This window comes from Toxotes jaculatrix, chromosome 2 (genome assembly GCF_017976425.1).
Source record: "Toxotes jaculatrix isolate fToxJac2 chromosome 2, fToxJac2.pri, whole genome shotgun sequence".
Classification (NCBI taxonomy): domain Eukaryota; kingdom Metazoa; phylum Chordata; class Actinopteri; family Toxotidae; genus Toxotes; species Toxotes jaculatrix.
The window spans coordinates 2,731,701-2,736,700 of NC_054395.1; the positions used below are offsets into that span (position 1 = coordinate 2,731,701).

General features: G+C 44.3%; 12 non-coding genes across 12 annotated transcripts; all 12 read left to right on the forward strand.

Annotated features, from left to right (window-relative positions):
• The first annotated feature begins 89 nt into the window (after window positions 1-89).
• Window positions 90-208, forward strand: LOC121175603. Its single transcript, XR_005892747.1, has one exon. It is a non-coding gene; the product is annotated as a 5S ribosomal RNA (ribosomal RNA).
• A 275-nt stretch (window positions 209-483) lies between these two features.
• On the forward strand, window positions 484-602 carry LOC121177130. The gene has a single exon (XR_005893176.1). It is a non-coding gene; the product is annotated as a 5S ribosomal RNA (ribosomal RNA).
• A 440-nt stretch (window positions 603-1,042) lies between these two features.
• Window positions 1,043-1,162, forward strand: LOC121176183. Its single transcript, XR_005892916.1, has one exon. It is a non-coding gene; the product is annotated as a 5S ribosomal RNA (ribosomal RNA).
• A 284-nt stretch (window positions 1,163-1,446) lies between these two features.
• On the forward strand, window positions 1,447-1,565 carry LOC121178102. The gene has a single exon (XR_005893468.1). It is a non-coding gene; the product is annotated as a 5S ribosomal RNA (ribosomal RNA).
• A 275-nt stretch (window positions 1,566-1,840) lies between these two features.
• LOC121178416 lies at window positions 1,841-1,959 on the forward strand. Its single transcript, XR_005893645.1, has one exon. It is a non-coding gene; the product is annotated as a 5S ribosomal RNA (ribosomal RNA).
• A 284-nt stretch (window positions 1,960-2,243) lies between these two features.
• Window positions 2,244-2,362, forward strand: LOC121178476. Its single transcript, XR_005893702.1, has one exon. It is a non-coding gene; the product is annotated as a 5S ribosomal RNA (ribosomal RNA).
• A 284-nt stretch (window positions 2,363-2,646) lies between these two features.
• On the forward strand, window positions 2,647-2,765 carry LOC121178108. Its single transcript, XR_005893469.1, has one exon. It is a non-coding gene; the product is annotated as a 5S ribosomal RNA (ribosomal RNA).
• A 275-nt stretch (window positions 2,766-3,040) lies between these two features.
• LOC121178417 lies at window positions 3,041-3,159 on the forward strand. Its single transcript, XR_005893646.1, has one exon. It is a non-coding gene; the product is annotated as a 5S ribosomal RNA (ribosomal RNA).
• A 275-nt stretch (window positions 3,160-3,434) lies between these two features.
• Window positions 3,435-3,553, forward strand: LOC121178114. The gene has a single exon (XR_005893470.1). It is a non-coding gene; the product is annotated as a 5S ribosomal RNA (ribosomal RNA).
• Window positions 3,554-3,837: 284 nt separating this feature from the next.
• Window positions 3,838-3,956, forward strand: LOC121178117. The gene has a single exon (XR_005893471.1). It is a non-coding gene; the product is annotated as a 5S ribosomal RNA (ribosomal RNA).
• Window positions 3,957-4,231: 275 nt separating this feature from the next.
• Window positions 4,232-4,350, forward strand: LOC121178124. The gene has a single exon (XR_005893472.1). It is a non-coding gene; the product is annotated as a 5S ribosomal RNA (ribosomal RNA).
• A 284-nt stretch (window positions 4,351-4,634) lies between these two features.
• Window positions 4,635-4,753, forward strand: LOC121176257. The gene has a single exon (XR_005892932.1). It is a non-coding gene; the product is annotated as a 5S ribosomal RNA (ribosomal RNA).
• The last annotated feature ends 247 nt before the right edge of the window (window positions 4,754-5,000 follow it).

The following is a 5,000-nucleotide window of genomic DNA, read 5'->3' on the forward strand; positions in this document are numbered from 1 at the left end:
AATCCAGATGATCAATGTCCCTATTCAACATTGGATTTCTTCTTGGCGTTTTAGCATGTATAAAGAGCCTGTTTATAGGGTTTGCTGTTGCTTACGGCCATACCACCCTGAGCACGCCCGATCTCGTCTGATCTCGGAAACTAAGCAGGGTAGGGCCTGGTTAGTACTTGGATGGGAGACCGCCTGGGAATACCAGGTGCTGTAAGCCTTTTATCCCCATCTTTGAGAAACACCATCCCTAGATCACTGTGTGTCTGAGCCGGTGTTGGATAAAAATGGACTTGTAGGTAATCAAAGATAGTAAGAAACTTTATCAGATGATGAGTAGTCAGAAAATTCTTGTTAGGTGGAAAAGCTCATTTTTCGTGGCTTCTTGTGCTTGGATTTGTGGAGAAATCCAGATGATCAATGTCCCTATTCAACATTGGATTTCTTCGTGGCGTTTTAGCATGTATAAAGAGCCTGTTTATAGGGTTTGCTGTTGCTTACGGCCATACCACCCTGAGCACGCCCGATCTCGTTTGATCTCGGAAACTAAGCAGGGTAGGGCCTGGTTAGTACTTGGATGGGAGACAGCCTGGGAATACCAAGTGCTGTAAGCCTTTTATCCCCATCTTTGAGAAACACCATCCCTAGATCACTGTGTGTCTGAGCCGGTGTTGGATAAAAATGGACTTGTAGGTAATCAAAGATAGTAAGAAACTTTATCAGATGATGAGTAGTCAGAAAATTCTTGTTAGGTGGAAAAGCTCATTTTTCGTGGCTTCTTGTGCTTGGATTTGTGGAGAAATCCAGATGATCAATGTCCCTATTCAACATTGGATTTCTTCGTGGCATTTTAGCATGTATACTTGGATGGGAGACCGCCTGGGAATACCAGGTGCTGTAAGCCTTTTAGGCGTTAGGTGGAAAAGCTCATTTTTCGTGGCTTCTTGTGCTTGGATTTGTGGAGAAATCCAGATGATCAATGTCCCTATTCAACATTGGATTTCTTCGTGGCGTTTTAGCATGTATAAAGAGCCTGTTTATAGGGTTTGCTGTTGCTTACGGCCATACCACCCTGAGCACGCGCGATCTCGTCTGATCTCGGAAGCTAAGCAGGGTAGGGCCTGGTTGGTACTTGGATGGGAGACCGCCTGGGAATACCAGGTGGCTGTAAGCCTTTTATCCCCATCTTTGAGAATGAAGCAAAACGCCATCCCTAGATCACTGTGTGTCTGAGCCGGTGTTGGATAAAAATGGACTTGTAGGTAATCAAAGATAGTAAGAAACTTTATCAGATGATGAGTAGTCAGAAAATTCTTGTTAGGTGGAAAAGCTCATTTTTCGTGGCTTCTTGTGCTTGGATTTGTGGAGAAATCCAGATGATCAATGTCCCTATTCAACATTGGATTTCTTCGTGGCGTTTTAGCATGTATAAAGAGCCTGTTTATAGGGTTTGCTGTTGCTTACGGCCATACCACCCTGAGCACGCCCGATCTCGTCTGATCTCGGAAGCTAAGCAGGGTAGGGCCTGGTTAGTACTTGGATGGGAGACCGCCTGGGAATACCAGGTGCTGTAAGCCTTTTATCCCCATCTTTGAGAAACACCATCCCTAGATCACTGTGTGTCTGAGCCGGTGTTGGATAAAAATGGACTTGTAGGTAATCAAAGATAGTAAGAAACTTTATCAGATGATGAGTAGTCAGAAAATTCTTGTTAGGTGGAAAAGCTCATTTTTCGTGGCTTCTTGTGCTTGGATTTGTGGAGAAATCCAGATGATCAATGTCTCTATTCAACATTGGATTTGTTTGTGGCGTTTTAGCATGTATAAAGAGCCTGTTTATAGGGTTTGCTGTTGCTTACGGCCATACCACCCTGAGCACGCCCGATCTCGTTTGATCTCGGAAGCTAAGCAGGGTAGGGCCTGGTTAGTACTTGGATGGGAGACCGCCTGGGAATACCAGGTGCTGTAAGCCTTTTATCCCCATCTTTGAGAATGAAGCAAAACGCCATCCCTAGATCACTGTGTGTCTGAGCCGGTGTTGGATAAAAATGGACTTGTAGGTAATCAAAGATAGTAAGAAACTTTATCAGATGATGAGTAGTCAGAAAATTCTTGTTAGGTGGAAAAGCTCATTTTTCGTGGCTTCTTGTGCTTGGATTTGTGGAGAAGTCCAGATGATCAATGTCCCTATTCAACATTGGATTTGTTTGTGGCGTTTTAGCATGTATAAAGAGCCTGTTTATAGGGTTTGCTGTTGCTTACGGCCATACCACCCTGAGCACGCCTGATCTCGTCTGATCTCGGAAGCTAAGCAGGGTAGGGCCTGGTTAGTACTTGGATGGGAGACCGCCTGGGAATACCAGGTGCTGTAAGCCTTTTATCCCCATCTTTGAGAATGAAGCAAAACGCCATCCCTAGATCACTGTGTGTCTGAGCCGGTGTTGGATAAAAATGGACTTGTAGGTAATCAAAGATAGTAAGAAACTTTATCAGATGATGAGTAGTCAGAAAATTCTTGTTAGGTGGAAAAGCTCATTTTTCGTGGCTTCTTGTGCTTGGATTTGTGGAGAAATCCAGATGATCAATGTCCCTATTCAACATTGGATTTCTTCGTGGCGTTTTAGCATGTATAAAGAGCCTGTTTATAGGGTTTGCTGTTGCTTACGGCCATACCACCCTGAGCACGCCCGATCTCGTCTGATCTCGGAAGCTAAGCAGGGTAGGGCCTGGTTAGTACTTGGATGGGAGACCGCCTGGGAATACCAGGTGCTGTAAGCCTTTTATCCCCATCTTTGAGAAACACCATCCCTAGATCACTGTGTGTCTGAGCCGGTGTTGGATAAAAATGGACTTGTAGGTAATCAAAGATAGTAAGAAACTTTATCAGATGATGAGTAGTCAGAAAATTCTTGTTAGGTGGAAAAGCTCATTTTTCGTGGCTTCTTGTGCTTGGATTTGTGGAGAAATCCAGATGATCAATGTCTCTATTCAACATTGGATTTGTTTGTGGCGTTTTAGCATGTATAAAGAGCCTGTTTATAGGGTTTGCTGTTGCTTACGGCCATACCACCCTGAGCACGCCCGATCTCGTTTGATCTCGGAAGCTAAGCAGGGTAGGGCCTGGTTAGTACTTGGATGGGAGACCGCCTGGGAATACCAGGTGCTGTAAGCCTTTTATCCCCATCTTTGAGAAACACCATCCCTAGATCACTGTGTGTCTGAGCCGGTGTTGGATAAAAATGGACTTGTAGGTAATCAAAGATAGTAAGAAACTTTATCAGATGATGAGTAGTCAGAAAATTCTTGTTAGGTGGAAAAGCTCATTTTTCGTGGCTTCTTGTGCTTGGATTTGTGGAGAAGTCCAGATGATCAATGTCCCTATTCAACATTGGATTTCTTCGTGGCGTTTTAGCATGTATAAAGAGCCTGTTTATAGGGTTTGCTGTTGCTTACGGCCATACCACCCTGAGCACGCCCGATCTCGTCTGATCTCGGAAGCTAAGCAGGGTAGGGCCTGGTTAGTACTTGGATGGGAGACCGCCTGGGAATACCAGGTGCTGTAAGCCTTTTATCCCCATCTTTGAGAATGAAGCAAAACGCCATCCCTCGATCACTGTGTGTCTGAGCCGGTGTTGGATAAAAATGGACTTGTAGGTAATCAAAGATAGTAAGAAACTTTATCAGATGATGAGTAGTCAGACAATTCTTGTTAGGTGGAAAAGCTCATTTTTCGTGGCTTCTTGTGCTTGGATTTGTGGAGAAATCCAGATGATCAATGTCTCTATTCAACATTGGATTTGTTTGTGGCGTTTTAGCATGTATAAAGAGCCTGTTTATAGGGTTTGCTGTTGCTTACGGCCATACCACCCTGAGCACGCCCGATCTCGTCTGATCTCGGAAGCTAAGCAGGGTAGGGCCTGGTTAGTACTTGGATGGGAGACCGCCTGGGAATACCAGGTGCTGTAAGCCTTTTATCCCCATCTTTGAGAAACACCATCCCTAGATCACTGTGTGTCTGAGCCGGTGTTGGATAAAAATGGACTTGTAGGTAATCAAAGATAGTAAGAAACTTTATCAGATGATGAGTAGTCAGAAAATTCTTGTTAGGTGGAAAAGCTCATTTTTCGTGGCTTCTTGTGCTTGGATTTGTGGAGAAATCCAGATGATCAATGTCTCTATTCAACATTGGATTTGTTTGTGGCGTTTTAGCATGTATAAAGAGCCTGTTTATAGGGTTTGCTGTTGCTTACGGCCATACCACCCTGAGCACGCCCGATCTCGTCTGATCTCGGAAGCTAAGCAGGGTAGGGCCTGGTTAGTACTTGGATGGGAGACCGCCTGGGAATACCAGGTGCTGTAAGCCTTTTATCCCCATCTTTGAGAATGAAGCAAAACGCCATCCCTAGATCACTGTGTGTCTGAGCCGGTGTTGGATAAAAATGGACTTGTAGGTAATCAAAGATAGTAAGAAACTTTATCAGATGATGAGTAGTCAGAAAATTCTTGTTAGGTGGAAAAGCTCATTTTTTGTGGCTTCTTGTGCTTGGATTTGTGGAGAAATCCAGATGATCAATGTCCCTATTCAACATTGGATTTGTTTGTGGCGTTTTAGCATGTATAAAGAGCCTGTTTATAGGGTTTGCTGTTGCTTACGGCCATACCACCCTGAGCACGCCCGATCTCGTCTGATCTCGGAAGCCACGCAGGGTAGGGCCTGGTTAGTACTTGGATGGGAGACCGCCTGGGAATACCAGGTGCTGTAAGCCTTTTATCCCCATCTTTGAGAATGAAGCAAAACGCCATCCCTAGATCACTGTGTGTCTGAGCCGGTGTTGGATAAAAATGGACTTGTAGGTAATCAAAGATAGTAAGAAACTTTATCAGATGATGAGTAGTCAGAAAATTCTTGTTAGGTGGAAAAGCTCATTTTTCGTGGCTTCTTGTGCTTGGATTTGTGGAGAAATCCAGATGATCAATGTCCCTATTCAACATTGGATTTCTTCGTGGCGTTTT